The 16,883-nt window shown below is 42.3% G+C and overlaps 1 pseudogene; it reads left to right on the forward strand.

The window, feature by feature from the left end:
* Positions 1–6,615: 6,615 nt before the first annotated feature.
* LOC132400081 (immunoglobulin lambda-1 light chain-like) lies at positions 6,616–9,944 on the forward strand (annotated as a pseudogene).
* Positions 9,945–16,883: the final 6,939 nt, after the last annotated feature.

A 16,883-nucleotide genomic window follows, 5' to 3' on the forward strand; every position in this document is an offset into this window, starting at 1 on the left:
TCTCAGATTCTTTAATCTTCTCGCCACTTAGGCCACTGATTTATTTCTACTACCAAATTACATGACCATGTATTTTCCAACATTATATTTCATTTTGCTACTTTCTTACCATTCTGCTAACCATGCTAAGTCCGTACCACAGCAACTTCCTGTCCCTCCATCAAACTTCGTATCATCTGCACACTTGGCAACAAAGCCATCTATTCCATCACCCTATATCATTTACATACAGTGTAACAAGAAGTTGTCCCAACACCGACCCCTGCCGAACGCCACTCGCAGACAAACAGAAATGCAGACATTTATTCCCACTCGCTGCTTCCGACCTATTAGCCATTGCTCTAACGATGTTATTAAATTTTCTGTAATACCTTGGGCTCTTAAGAAGGCTCAAGTGTGGCAACATTGTCAAAGTCCTTCTGGAGGTCCAAATATACAACATCCACTGTATCCCCTTTATCCCCTTTGTAATCTCAAAGAGTGTCAACAGTTTCGTCAGGCAGCATTTTCCCTGAAAGAAACGATGCTGATTTTGTACCATGTTCGTCCTGTATCAACAAGTGGTCCATCACCTTATCCTTAAAAATTGACTCTAACGTCTTCCTAAACACTGATGGTAGGCTAGCTGGTCTATAATTTCCTTTCTGCTGCTTTCCTTCTTTCAAAAATAGTGGAGTAACATTTGGAAATTTTACAGTCACTTTGGTACCAATGCCAGAGACCAATTATTTTTGAAAGATCATATCTCATGCCACCACAGTCTCCAATGCTACCTCATTCAGAACACCAGCGTGCAATTCCTCTGGTCCGGGTGACCTATGTACATTTAGCACCTTCTCTCTTCCTTCAAACACTACAACATCACACACACTGTTATTGTCTTCCACAGGAAGACTGACGCAAAATACTAATTTAATTCTTCAGCTATCTCCTTGTCTGCCCTCGTTTTTAGCAGAACTATATCCATTCTCATTTCTCTTTTTTTTTAAAGATGCCTGAAAAAAACTTATACTATCCACTTTGCTGTTAATTGCTTGCTTGGTTTCATATTTCATCTTTTGCCTTCTAATTTTCTTTGGTTGCTCTCTGTAGGTTTTTACATGTTCCCAATCCTCTATCTTCCCACTGATTTTTTTTCATTGTTGTATGCCCTTTGTTTTGCTTTGACTCTCCTTGTTTGCAATATGTCATGGTTGCAATAATTTATCATTTGAGTACTTCTTCATTTTTGGAATACAATCGTCAACTGCACCTTCCTCATTCCCCCCAGAAACACATATTATTTCTGCTCTTCTGAATTGCTTGTCAGCAACTCCTTTCAATTTACTTTGGGCAACACCTTTCGAATACTACTGTAGTTTCCCTCACTGCACTGAAATACTGCTATATCAGAATTGACATTCTCCCCCATGAATTTCAAGTTGAAGGACAACTTTATTGTGATGAATATTTCCTCAGGGTTATTTTACCTTAAGCTTCCTAATCGTCTACATAATACCCAATCTAGTATAGCTGATTCCCTACTAGGCTCAACGAAATACTGCTCTAAATAGCTATCTGTGAGGCATTCAACAAAGTCACTCTCTTGAGATCCATTATCAACTTAATTTTCCCAATCGACCTGCATGTTAAAATCTCGCGTAACTGCTATAACCTTCCCATTTCTATTTCCTGTTGTAAAGTGTGATCCATTTTCCAGCTTCTGTTGGGATGCCTGTCTATTAACGCCATCAATGTCTTTTTAACCCTTGCAGTTTCTTAATTCAACACACAATGATTCAACATCTTCTGATCCTATATCACATCTGATTTGATGCCATTCCTCACCATTAGAGCCTCTACCTGTCTTCCTATCCCTCCGGTATAACGTATAACCTTGGACATTGAGCTTATCACTACAATCATCCTTCAGCCAAGATTCACTGATGGACACAACATCATAACGACAATCTGTAATATTTTAAACAAGATCATCCACAGTATTTATTATCCTACGCCCATTTAGATACAATACCTTGAGTACCACATTTGCGATCTTTTCTGATTCTGCATCCCTAATGATTAGACATTCAGCCTGCTGGCTCTGAATTGAGTCCCAACACCTGCGTGCCTTTCCTGACAATCTCACTGCACGCTATCTTCACATTTTAACTATCTGTCCTATTCTGAGTCCCTTCACTCCGATTCCCACCAATCTGCCAAGTTAGCTTAAACCCTAACCGACCGCCTTAACAAAACTGTTCGCGAGAATATTTGGCTTCCTCTGGTTCAGGTGCAACCTATCACTTTTGATCAGGTCATACCCCCCCAGAAGAGATATTATCCATGTACCTGAAGACCTGCCCGCTGCATCAGCTTCTTAGCCAAGTATTTTCTAGCAAATAGTATTGTTTTCAGCTTCACTTCGCGTGGCACAGGCAGCAGTCCAAGACCTACTTCTTGGGAGGTCCTGCTTCTCAGCTTTCTACCCATGTCTCTAAATTCTCTTTTCAGCACCATATTTCGTTTCCGTCCCATGACATTGGTACCATTATGTACCAAGAAATCTTGCTGATCTCTCTCTCTCTCTCTCTCTCCCTCGCTCTCTCTCTCTCTCTCTCTCTCTCTCTCTCTCTCCTCGCGCTCTCTCTCTCTCTCTCTCTCTCTCTCTCTCTTTCTCTCTCTCTCTCTCTCTCTCTCTCTCTCTCTCTCTCTCTCTCTCTCTCTCTCTCTGTCTCACCCCTGACCCGGTAGCATTTTTGCCTTAACTTTCCTTGTCAGCCATGCTTGCACTATTTTATCATTTGAGTGTTTCTTCAATTTTGGAATACCTCCACCTTCCTCATTTTCCCCAGGAACACACATTATTGCTGCTCTACAAACATGCTTGCCAAAAGCTTCTTCCTCTTTACTTTGACCAACTCCTCTCCCATACCACTGTAGTTTCCCTTACTTAACTGAGATACAGCTACCTCAGAGTTTACTTTCTCTCTATCAGATTTCAAGTTGAACACAATTATATTGTGATGATCGTTTCCTCAGGATTCTTTTACCTTAAGCTGCCTAATCGCCTCCGGTTCATTGCATAACTCTCAATCCATTGTAGTTGATCCCATCGTCGCATCAACGAAAAACTACTATAAGAAACTATCTCTTAGACATTCCACAAACTCACTCTCTTGAGATCCATTACCAACCGGATTTACCTAATCGATCTGCATGTTAAAATCTCCCGTTATTACTATAATTTTGACTTTTCTCTTTCCTGTTGTAACGTGTCGTCCATCTCCCAGCCTCTGTTGGGACTCCTGCATATAAGTGCCATCAATGTCCTTTTACCCTTTGCAGTTTGTTAATTCAACCTACAGTGAGTCAACATCTTCCGAACCTGTATCACATCTGATTTGATGCCATTCTTTGCCTGCAGGACCACAGCTCTCTCTACTTTCCGATCCCTCCATTATAACATGTCACCTTGGACATTCATCTCCCAACTACAACCATCCTGCATCCTTCACTGATGGCCACAACATCATACTTGCAATCTGTAATATTTCAACAAGATCATCCACGTGATTTCTTATATTACGTGCATTTAGATACAACACCTTGAGAACTGCATTTGCTATCCTTTCTGATTCTGCATCCTTGATGATTTGATTCTTAGACTGTTGGCTGCAACTATGTCCTATCACCTGCGTGCACTTCCTGACAATCTGTCTACACGCTATCTCTATTTCTTACCATCCTTACTATCCTGAGTCCCTTCACACCGGATCGCAACACCCTACCCAGTTAGTTTAAACACACACAACAGCCCTAACAAAACTATCCGCGAAATTATTAGTCACCCTTTGTTTCAGGTGCAACTCATCACTTTGCGCAGGCATTACCTCATCCAGAAGAGATTCCATTTATCCAAAAACCTGAAGCCCTGTCCGCTGCATCAACTGGACCAAATAGTCCAGTTTTTCTCCACACTCGCGAGTGGCACAGGCACCAATCTATAAATTACTAATCGGGTGGTCCTGCATCTCGGCTTTCAACGTAGTTCTCTAAATTCACCTTTTAGGGCCTCATTTCCTTTCCCTTCCTATGAAATTGTTAACAATATATACCAAGAAATCTGCTCTCTCTCTCTCTCTGTCTCTCTCTCCCTCTCTCTCTCCCCCTCTTTCACTCTCTCTTGACTCTTTCTCTCTCTCTCTGTCTCTCTCTCCCCCTCTTCTCTCTCTCTCTCGCTCTCTCCCTCTGATTCCCTCTCTCACTCCTCTCTCTCTCTCTCTAACACATATATGCATACATATTTGCTCAAAACCACACACAATACACAGGACACAGTCCTCAAACCTGAACGCGTGAGGGACACGGCAGTACGGCTCATGTACGGACGTTGTCTGAGCACCTATCAAAGATGCACAATCTTGATATTCGATACAAAAATGATGGGTATGAACGGAGTCAGTCTTATGAAACGAGAGCCATATTTTAAGAATGTGCTTGATTTCTATGTCTGATTGTCCGACTCTCTCTCTCGCTGAGACATCCCTGATTCTGGTACCTGGGAGGCAACATAACATCTGGGTGTCCCGTTCAAGTCTACAGAATCTTCTATAAAATGCTCAGTGCCTGTAAACCGGTCGCCGTGGCATTCTCTCGGGTGGTCATCCTCCTCAAAAATATCCAAAGAGGTATACATTCCCCTTTAAGGGGAATGAGAAAAGAAGAGTTCTGCGCTAACTGCCCATTTCCATTTCTCTTGACAGTCACGCAGCTACTCGCCTCCTGCAACTTCGGGGTGATACTTCCCTGTAAATTTGATTAATTATATCCTCGCTGTCCTCATGTTAAGGAAGTGCCTGAAGATCCGCCAGGAAACAGGGTTGGAAACCAAGGTCGGCAAATCTCTTTGTGATCCAATGGTAATGGTATCATAGCTTACGTATTGGCAGATTGGCATGTTGATTATCAGCAGGCCGCCTGTGAAGTGATTCGCAAGAGTTTGCTGAAAAAAGAAATCCAGATGTTCACAGAGTTTATCCAAACACTTAGAAATCAAACAGAGTGTAATATTGTTATGTTTCTTGATTATCAGGGTTATCACGACACTGCAGAATAATTTAGTTGATGTTCCCAGGTTTGCAAAGCAGTCAGGGACACAAAATACCGAAAAAAATGTGGAAAACGTGTGGTCATGTCTGGAAAAATGTTTTAAATTGGTGTCTACTTCAATGGCGAAAGGGTGAGGTCATGTGTGCAAGTTCATGTTGAAGTTTATTGCCAATTAACCCTACGCATTTACACAAATGAACCACCTTTCCTCTGAGGCCAAGGTGAAAATCACAGTAAATAAAGCGATACAGATTAGGTACAGTAACGCTTTAACACATGCAGTGAGAAAATAGATATTAGCACATGTGTCTGAATGGCATGGCCTGAAGATCGACAGGTTTACATGAAGTGTGAAGTATATGTTCACGTAAGACAAAATAATATTTATTTATCCATCTATTTAATTATTTATGTAATTATTTGTTTGCTGTGATTTGAACAGTTTGTCTTATTTTGCGCATTGGTTATTTGTCCGTCCCCCATCCCCGATGTTGATGGCGAAGTAAAATCATGGAACATCACGGGCGGGTGGTCAGTTCCTTTCATGTTGACAGAGGCCATTGCGGGAACTAAAGTAGTCAGACCGATGTTTGCTCCTACTAAACTTGTCTGACGATTTTCGGAGTCTTGTTCCATGCCTCAATAATGCACTGTTGGAAAATTACATGAATGGGGTTTCAGATGAACGTTCTCGAACACAAACGGCGACTGGTTATTTCCCCGCATAGATGCTGTCCGACCCGTTCAGTCCTTCCGGCTCTTTCTGAGTTGCTCCATAATTCAGCATCGGCAGCCATTTGCATCACTGTTGCAATTATTTCTGAACCTCCTTAATTCCCATCTAATGATAGATTCACTGCCGAGTGGAGCACTCTGGCTGTGTTGATTGTTCCACTGCAACCCCTTTGACTCCAATGCCTGACGTTAAATGAAATTCTGCCCTGTCTCGCTTTAAAGTCTTTAGGGAGAGAGAGAAAAAAAAACACTTGTTAGTTCGGAGCTACGCGTTCTCGCAACAACCGCAAAAGCAAAGCAGCGACTTGTTTTCTGCAAGAATTATATATTCTCAGATACGAAACGATACATTGTCGAGGTAATTCTGTATAGACACTTTGTAGAAATTTCATGTAACCTTGAAAAGTTTTGTTCTCATGAGGCATTCTGAACAGTAAGAAGGAGCCGAGTGACAAGGGGCCACCACCATCCACACCCACACCCACTGTTGCAGAGGGAAGCAGCCGAAACAAATGGCTAAATTCACTTTCGCCTGAGTATTCTCCAGAGTTCTACAGGCTTGCTAATGTGATACAACTGAAGATAAATCAATCTTGAAATGAGAGGTGAAGGTTTTAAAAATCAGCAAGATGGCCATTCAAAGGTTCCGAAGGTCAGCAAGTTAATCTCCGCCCACCTTCTTTCCCTGGAGCCACCCACTGATCTACATTCCAATTAATAAACAGACACGGAGACCACAGTTTGTAGACTCTGGAACCAGAGCGGTTCCCGAAGCTTGCAGAACAGCGCATGGATCGGTCGGAATTTTTGGACGCTCGTTGCCCGCATCTGTCCGGAGGAATGTCCCCAGCGCTGCATCTCTTGTGGGTTCTGCTGATCCATTTACCAGGTGGAAGTCGGATTGGTTCACGCTCAGATTCGGTTAAAATTGCGATTACTGTTGTTGAATTTTATTTTACTCCAAGTCACCCAGTGGTTTTATTGTGCTTTATTGCAGATATCCACGCGGCCCCAGTGCTCAATCAGACCCCAATGTCCGGACCTGTTTCCGCGGGTTAAACCGTCCGCTTAGAGTGTCGGATACAGAACGGTAATGTTGGAAGTTACTACATGAGATGGTAGCGACAGCGTCCAGGGGAGAGACCAGAGTGGGTGTTAGAACATACCACAGGCAATAGTATATACCGAGGGACTGGGATTCCGCTGTCTATTACTGTGCAGCCTGGGACTCTGGATATATCTTCGGTCCAGGCACCATCCTGGATATTAAGAGTAAGTGGCTCCCCCATTCTGTTACAAACAATTCCTACTACAGCCACTCTCATTCCAGTCATGGAAGGCCTGTGGGAGGTTCTATTCGTTTCTGGTCGGCACAAGATGCCGTTCAGCCCATCGAGTCTGTCTCAACAATCAAATTAATGATTGGTTGACTTGTGAACAATTTTTTTTTATTGGACGCTTTTGATCTACCTCAGTTGGTGTAGCAGAATTCAATACTCGCTGTCATCCCTTCTTAACACAACAGCCGCTGACCATTTTAGCATTAGTATTGGTTTATTTTTGCTAAATCACAAGATGCAATGAAAAGTTTGCCTTGCATACTGTCCATAACAACCACACAGGAAATGCAGTGCAGGTAGAAAAGGTTCTTAAGGATGCAGATTGTGAGGTCAATCGTCCATCTTATCGTACCAGAGAACCATTCAATAGTCTTATTACAGCGGCGCTTCTATTATGTCATATTAAACCAATTCCTGTTGTCTACATATACTCCATATCCCTCCATTCTCTAACAGTTTCTTAGACATCCCTATCGAATCTGCCTCCTCCACCTCATACCACCTGCACTCTGTATAAAAGTAAACATTCACCCAACTTCTCCAGTAAACTTTACAACTCTTGGCTAAGATTTCTAGCCTGGGGAAAAATCTTGTCTGTCTATCCTATCGTTCTCTCCCATACTGTCTTGAATAATGTTCACAGATAATTTGGGGAAATGATCGCTACCACAAGCATGACATCAATCCTTCCTTCTTTATTCATCACCTCTGAGAACATGTCGCGAATATTCCATATTTTTTCTGGGTTGCTATGCACCCCGTAACTGGGTTGTCAAAACAGCAGAAATGAAACACTCGTTGGAGTCTGTAATTACCAGAAACTAATAAAGTTTACTAGTAAAGTAAGTAATACTATACCCTAATGCAAGGATATAAATGTAACAGGTTAGCAATAATAGTATACAGATATACACAGAAATATGGGAATAGAAATCGGCCCAGGTCTATCTAAGTCTAGGGGTAAATGATCAGTCTTCCAGTGAAGCAGAGTTCAGTTCAGTTTAGTGTAGTTCGAGATAGTTATTGTGGTACCGTTGGAGAGTGAGAGAGTGAGTGAGAGATGCAGCTGAACTTTCAGGCAAACCTTCCGTTGTCTTCTTGTCCCGTTGTGGTCACCGACGGTGACCCCTCCGTTCCAGATGCGGCCCTTAATACGTGGTGAACCCGTCACCCAGCCAAGGGTGGACACATAGCAGGTCCCCACCGGTCGTAACTTTACACCTTGTGATCCTCTGGACGATTCCCGCGAATCGGTCCTCCAAACTTCCACCAACTTGTTGGGGCACAATGCTCTCTTCAGAGTCTCGTGGTGTGTCTCCCTGTGTCTTGGCAAATCCGCTATTTAATACCCCTCCCCCCCCGATAGGGTATCACCTGTCCATTAAACTCCACTATTTCCTTTCATCTCAGCCCGAGTGTTACCGAGCAGTTCATCTTCAAAGCAAAATGTCCGTGGCAGTATCACTGCAGACGCCAAAATACTGAATTATGTGCCTCTTTCTCGTTATCTCTCTCTTATTCGCATTTTGAATAGTTCTCCCTTATCTCTTTCGTGATCTCTTTCTCATTAGCACTTTGGATGGCTCTCTTTTATCTCTCTCTTATTTAGCAGCATCCGTTCTGCAGCTCTGCTTTGCTTCACACGGAACAGGTTGCCGAAAATCCTGGACCACGGAGCAGGATGTTCACAGCTTCAAGTTAACGCAATTCAGAGTCTGATTAAGAACCGTGTCAATATGATTGTAGCAAACACAGGAGAAGAACATCAGACCTTGAAAATAAAACACACTAGGGGAAGGTGCTGGGCAAAAAGCAGGCTGGTTACAGAGTCAAGCGACAATAGATCGGGTCACTAGGAGTTCGGAACGCAATTTGAGTATGAGCGAGCGGTTTCGCCTCTTCCCGCTTCTCACCGGTTCACAGGCCTGCTCTTTTTTCCGTAATTTCCTCTTCATCCACTGGGTCCCGAGTCTTGGATATTCACTGTGCCTTCCCGAGCTCGGGACATCCCAAAGAGTCTTCTTTCCATCATTAACTGAAAGTGTACTATTCTCAGTTATTGCCCGAAGAGTTCAAGATTTGGGGATTTATTGGAGAACAACAAAGAACTGGTCTCAATAAAGAGACCAATCATATGGGCACGGTGTGGGGATTTAGCGAAAAGGTTGAGTCGTGTTCAAGTTATCTTTTAACACAATGCAGTGCCGAGAGGAGAGTGGATTCAAAAAAAAAAAATGAAATAAATAATGTAATGTCGTAGCCGCGCAAGGCTGCGAATAGTCCGGGCAACTCTTCACTCAAAGGTTTTTACCCGAGAAGTCAAATGTACCGTATGCAGTGTCCCAATGCATGTGTTAATTTCGGCGCTGCTGTTTTTATTTCTGAACAGTTCATGAACTGATATTGTGTTGATTCTTCTCCGTCTGTTCTCTCCCAAAGGTAGCGATTCCCGGGAGCCGCATTAGGGTTAGGGTTCTCCTGCTCCCTCCTTCTCCGGAGGAGACCCACTCGGGTTCGACCACTCTCTCCTGTCTGGTGAGCGGTTTTAAGCTGGGCTTGGTAGCGCTAAGCTGGGTCGTCGATGGAGTCGTGACGGAAAGCGGGGTGACGACAGGCGCTGTGTCCCTGGACACCGACCAGACCTACAGGCTGAGCAGTTACCTGCGGGTACTCACCGCTGCCTGGAACAAGGGCTCAAACTATTCCTGCAGCGTGAGCCACAGCTCGCTGAGCTCGCCGCTGCGCAGCACCATCTCTTCGTCCGCCTGTGGGCAGTGAGAGTGTTCCGGCTGGCAGCACACGCGGATTGTTTGCTCTTGTTTAATGCAGTGAAGCAATGATTGGGTCTATGCAGCAGCACCTTGCAATGTAATAGTGTCGTAATGTTCGCTTGTATTTCAGAGCAGTTGGCAATAATAATCCATCCTTTGCGAGGGTTAATTCTGTGTAGAATTGTCCCCACTGTGCTGTGTCTGCCTACCGCTGCGTGTAGAATCAGGAGCGATCTCCTGTACTGTGATTAGAAATTGTGTAACACAACTCTAAATAAAAGAGGAATGAGCGGTAGATCTATCGTGCCTTTTCGTTCCTCGGCTGCTGGCAGTACGTTATGGGGAATCGTCGTGGATAACGTGCGGTCTGGGAGCCTCAATCAGAATTACTGTTAAATCGACTCCGAAATCTTATTCCGCATTATGCTATCCTTGTCCTGAGCCTGCATTGTCCGTCGGCACTCACCACCCACCACCTCCTTCCCCCGTCCCCGCCATCACCGGAACCTTCTATTCCTCGTGCTCCTGCACTTCTGCTTTTCATTTACAACTATCCCTGTGGGAGGGAGATCAACATTCTCACCGCCGGTTGGCCAAGTCTTACCACCATTGGAAGTGTGACGCTCTAAGGATGTTTCCCCGTAACTTGACCACTCTCTCCATCGATTCTGTTAGTTCCTGAATGACGGCCATCGGCCTCACTTCCCGTCCTGACACCACCGTCACCACCCACTTCACCCACACCCACACCCGCACATTAGCTTCTGTAACTCATGGTTATCTTCAAAGTTAAACGTAAATTTGTTATGAAAGTATGTCCACATCTTCATATGCGACTATGGGTTTCATTTTCTTATAGGTTTTCACAGTAGAATAAAGAAGTGCAATAGATGCAGTGAAAACTATACACAAAGACTGAGAAGCACAAAGAGGAATAGACGCGAACAAATAAATGGGTAGATAGAAAAATACACAGAGAAATAAATAAAACATGAATGAATGATAAGTCAATTAAATTCAATCATAAATAAATAAATAAATAAATAAATAGATAGATAGATAGATAGATAGATAAATAAATAAATAAACAAACAAATGGACAAAGGGATAATGGGTTAATACATAAATAATACTGAGGACATGTTTCAAAATGACTCTATAGATCGTGGAATCAGTTCAGCGATGTTGTGATTAAAGTCATCCACTTTGGTTCATGAGCCTGATGTTTTAACTCTTCCTAAAGCCTGTAATGTGGGACCTAAGATTTATGATCTGGATGACGGGGTGGCAAATTGGATTAGTAAGTATGCAGATGATACTAAGGTAGGTGGCGTTGTGGATATTGTACTCGGTTTACAAATTTTGCAGGAAGTTTCAGGTCAGTTAGAAGAGTAGGCTGAGCGATGGCAGATGGAGTTTAATGCTGATAAGTGTGAGGTGCTACATTTTGGTAGGAATAATCCAAGTAGGACATAAATGGTAAATGATAGGGCATTGAAGAATTCAGTAGAACAGTTTGATCTAGGAATAATGGTGCATAGTTCCCAGAAGGTGGAATCTTATGCGGATAGGATGGTGAAGAAAGCTTTTGGTATGTTGGCTTTTATAAATCAGAGCATTGAGTATAGCAGTTGGGATGTAATGTTAAAATTGTACGAGGCATTGGTAATGCCGAATTTGGAGTATTGTGCACAGTGCTGGTCACCGAATTATAGGAAAGATATCAACAAAATGTAGAAAGTGCAGAGATTTACTAGAATGTTACCTGGGTTTCAGCACCTAAGTTACAGGAAAAGATTGAACAAGTTAGGTCTTTATTCTTTGGAGCCCTTCTTTGGAGGTTGAGAGGGGACGATAGAGGTATTTAAAATTATGACGAGGATAGATATAGTTGACGTGGAACAGCTTTTTTCCATTCAGAGTAGGGGAGATTCAAACAAAAGAACTTGAGTTGAGACTTAGAGCGCAAAGGTTTAAGGGTAACATGAGGGGGAATTTCTTTACTCAGAGAGTGGTAGCTGTGTGGAATGAGCTTCCAGTAGAAGTGGTAGAAGCAGGTTCGGTATTATCATTTAAAGCAAAATTGGATAGGTATATGGACAGGAAAGGAATGGGTTATGGGCTGAGTGCGGGTCAGTGGGATTAAGTGATTAGGGATTAGTGGGATTAGTAAACGTTCGGCACGGACTAGAAGTGCCGAGATGGCCTGTTTCCGTGCTGTAATAGTAATATGGTTATATGGTTAAGACTGTAATTGTCAGATGGGGGGGAGTTGCTGAAGCGTGAAGCAAGTGTAAGATGACTACAGAGACCCGTTTATTATGTTAAAGGAATATCTTGTCTGATTAATAGCGTAGTCTTAATGGAGGGTGTGACTGATGAGACGACTGCAGAAGCTCCACACACACTCAGCGACTTAAGTAACATTTCACACAAATTATTTAAGGTTGCCTATCCTGCAGAATATTTTCAGGAATTTGGTGTAAATATCTTACTTCGTCATTAATGATGTTTTTATGTTGGTTGGATGTTGTCAACCTATTGCTGGTCTGTGATAATCAATCTATTTTTGGACTGTACAGAGCAACGTGCGCGACTTCAGAGAAAACAAATCCTGAACATAAGATAGAACTCAAATGAACAATCTGGCAAATAATGCCTACTCTTGGTTTACTGGAACTATTAACATGTGAAACATCTTTAAAACCTCTTTGAAAATGTTGGGACAGTCAAGTGCATTACACTAAAACATGAAAATCAATGAACATAACATTGAATATATTAAATATTATAAGATATTAGCTTTATTTGTCATACATAGAAACAAACATACAGTGCCGTTTGTATCAAATCAAATCAATAAAGATTGTGCTGGTGACAGACCGGAATTGCCAGCACGCTTTCGGTGAGAACATATATTAATTTGGTATTTACGCATTTACCTATCTATCTGTCTTTATATCTATATGTCTAACTGTCTGTCTGCGTATGTGTGTATGTATGAATGTATACATCTACCTATCAAACAACAAATTTATTTATTTATTTACTTATTCATTCATTCATTCATTCATTCATCCATCCATTCATTCATTCATCCATTCATTCATCCATCCATTCTTTCATTCATCCATTCATTCATTCATTCATTCATCCATCCATTTAACTATTTATTTATTTATTTATTTATCTATCTATCTATCTATCTATCTATCTATCTATCTATCTATCTATCTATCTATCTATCTATCTATCTATCTATCTATCTATCTATCTATCTATCTATCTATCTATTTATTTATTTATTTATTTATTCATTCATTCATTCATTTATTCATTCATTCATTCATTCATTCATTCATTCATTCATTCATTCATTCATTCATTCATTCATCCATCCATTCATTCATTCATCCATTCATTCATTCATCCATCCATCCATTTATCTATTTATTTATTTATTTATTTATTTATCTATCTATCTATCTATCCATCCGCTTATCTATTTATTTATTTATTTATTTATTTATTTATTTATTTATTTATTTATTTATTTATTCATTCATTCATTCATTCATCCATCCATCCATCCATCCATTTATCTATTTATTTATTTATTTATTTATTTATTCGCCAATACAGTGCATAACAGACTGCTCTGGCCGAACGAGCCGCACCAACCAGCAGCTCAGTGTTTCGACCGAAGCGCAATCACAGGAGAATTTACAATAACCAACTAACCTACTAACCGGTACTTCTTTGACTGCAGAAGGAAACCAGAGAACCTGAAGGATCCTGCACCTGTCAGTATCTCCAGTTGAACTTTGCCTTTTTATGTGTTTTCCCCCCGAGCCTTCAGTCAGTGGTTTTGTATTGCCATTTTTGTTATCATTCCCATTATTCCCTGTACCAGCTCCTGCTCTACTTCGGCCATTGTATTACTGTGTACTCCGCCTCTCACCTGTTTCTCATTATTGCCTGTTTTACTGCCACTTCTGTCTTATTGTGCCCCGCCTATCATCTGCCTCTCTGTTCATTGCTCAGTGTATTTTAGTCCTGTGTTTTCACTTGTTTGTTGACATATGGTGTCAATGAATTTCCCTAAGCCCCTCCAGCATTCGTATCTGTACTCTACACGTAGAACCACAGAAACATTGAACATTACAGCACAGAAACATGCCTTTGGAAATTTCTTGGCTGTGCCGAACCATTTTTCTGCCTAGTCCCACTGACCTGCATCTGGCCCAGATCACTCCATACTCCTCTTATCCATGTACCTGTCCATGTTTTTTTCTTAAATGTTAAAAGTGAGCCCGCATTTGCCACTTCATCTGGCTGCTCATTCCACACTCCCAACACTCTGTGTGAAGAAGTCCGCCCCCACCCCTAATGTTCCCTTTAAACTTTTCTCCCCTTCACCCTTAACTCATGTCCTCTGTATTTTATCCACCCCTAACCCCAGTGGAAAAAAGCCTGCTTGCAATCGCTCATCCCATCATAATTTTATATACCTCTATCAAGTCTCCCCTCATTCTTCGACGCTCCAGGGATAAAGTCCTAACCTATTCACCCTTTCCCGGTAAATCAGTTTCTCAAGTCCGGGCAACATCCTTTTTTCTGCCTAGTCCCACTGACCTGCAGCTAGGCCATATAACTAGTCACTGTCTGGTCCTGGGGATGTATTTACTCTGATTTTCCTCAAGATAGCAAGCAGCTTCTCCTCTTCAATCTGGATAGGTTCCATCACCTCGCTACTTGTTTGCCTTATTTACATTTATTCCATGCCAGTTTCCTTAGTAAGTACAGACGCAAAAATCCCATTTAAGATCTCCCCCAGTTCTTTTGGTTCCATGCATAGCCGACTACTCTGATCTTCAAGAAGACCAATTTTATCCCCTACTATTCTTTTGCTCTTAATATAGCTGCAGAAGCTCTTTGACGTTGGCTGCAACGTTGAACATACAAACTCTGCACTCTCAAAATTACTCATTTGAAGGCCTTCCACTTACCAACGACATCATTGCCAGAGAACAACCTGTCCCAATCCACGCTTTTTAGATCCTTTCTCATTTCTTCAAATTTGGCCTTTTTTCTAGTTTAGAACCTCAACCCGAGGAACAGATATATCTTTATCCATAATCAAGTTGAAACTAACGGTGTTGTGATCACTGGAAACAAAGTGTTCCCCTACCCACGCTTCCGTCACCTGTCCTAACTCGTTTCCTAATAAGAGATCTAGTATTGTATCCTCTCTCGTCGGTACCGCTATATATTGATTTAGAACACTTTCCTGGACACATTTTACAAATGTGTCTAGGCCTTTAACAGTATGGGATTCCCAATCAATACGTGGAAAATTAAAATCCTCTACCATCACAACTTTATGTTTTCGGCAGTTTTCTGCTATCTCTCTGCAGATTTGCTCCTCCAGTTCTCGCTGACTATTGGGTGGTCTAAAATACAACCCCATTAATGTGGTCATACCTTTCCTGTTTCTCAGCTCCACTCATATGGCCTTTCTAGACAATCCCTCTAATCTGTCCAGCCTGAGCACTGCGTTTTCCCCGACTCGCAATGCTAACCCCCCCCCCCCCCCCGCCACCTGTTCATCCCTCTGCCTCTATCACGTCTAAAACAACGGAACCCTGGAACATTAAGCTGCCAGCCCTGCTCCTCCTGTAGCCAATTTTCAGTAATGGCTACAATGTCATAATTCCACGTGTCAATCCATGCCTTCAGCTCGTCAGCCTTCCTCACAATACACCTCCCATTGAAATGGACACACCTGCTTTTCCGGTGACGTCATCGTCGACTATTGCATCTTAAGTCACTAGCTCCTCCGGAAAAACGTGTATTAAGCACGTTTATTAGAAAAATCTAATATTTTTCGAAAAATATTTGAACTGAAAACTGGGGCAAAAATGGGGAAAATGAATAGAAATGAAAAAAGCGACACTGCGGAGCCTGAGTCCGAGAGGAGTGCAGCGGGCGGCTCTCCTACCCGACCGCATGCTAGCGAGGCGGATGCTGGTCCTCGTTCAGGCGAAGCGGCGAATATGTTCAAAATCCTGAAAGAAATAAAGCAGCAGCCCGCTGACTTGATATCAAGTCTGAGCTTGCCAGCGTTAATCAAAAAATAGCGGTGGCAGAGACTCTAATTCAGAAGCTGGAAGAGCGCGTTCAAAACATGGAACGGATACTGAGTAAGACAATAAAAAATTGCATGACCAAGAAGGTAAACTGCTTGACCTGGAGGGAAGATCACGGCGGAAAAAATATCAGAATCTACAATGTTCCCAAAGGAGCGGAGAGCTCGTCTATGACGTAGTTTGTCGGAAAGTTACTGCGGGACGCGATGAATCTTCCCCCAGTTATGGAGCTGGAAGTCGAAAGAGCCCCCCGCGGGTTTGCTCTGAAACGTACCCAGGATAGAAAGCCACGCTCAATGATAATTAAATCCCTTCGGTACAGCACCAAGGCGGAGATTGTTTTTCCACGATAAATTAATATATTTCGACCAAGATTACACCCCCCCCCCCTCCACCGCGGTGCTCCAGAAGAGCAAAGAATACTCTAAAGTAAAGCGAGTACGAAAACAAAAAATAAGATTAGATTTCAAACTCCATACCCTGCTGAACTTCGAGTGTTTTATGACAGCGGGACTCGATTTTACCAGACATTGGAAAAGGCGACTTATATATATATATATATATATATGTGTGTGTGGCGACCCATTTCCTGGCACATCCGAACCGCCTCACAATTAGATAGCCTACGGCGGTTTGCGAGCACAGAGCTTTGGAGCCTCTGCGCCATGGGGAGCAGGTTGAGGGAGGCTTAAAAGTGAGGCTGAAGATTTCGAATAAAGTTTTTTCCTTCGACTGCAGTTACCGACTCCGTGTTGTAATTTTAGCGCTGCGTGTAGCACACCGCTACATATATATAT

The sequence above is a fragment of the Hypanus sabinus genome, chromosome 9, assembly GCF_030144855.1.
Source record: "Hypanus sabinus isolate sHypSab1 chromosome 9, sHypSab1.hap1, whole genome shotgun sequence".
Classification (NCBI taxonomy): domain Eukaryota; kingdom Metazoa; phylum Chordata; class Chondrichthyes; order Myliobatiformes; family Dasyatidae; genus Hypanus; species Hypanus sabinus.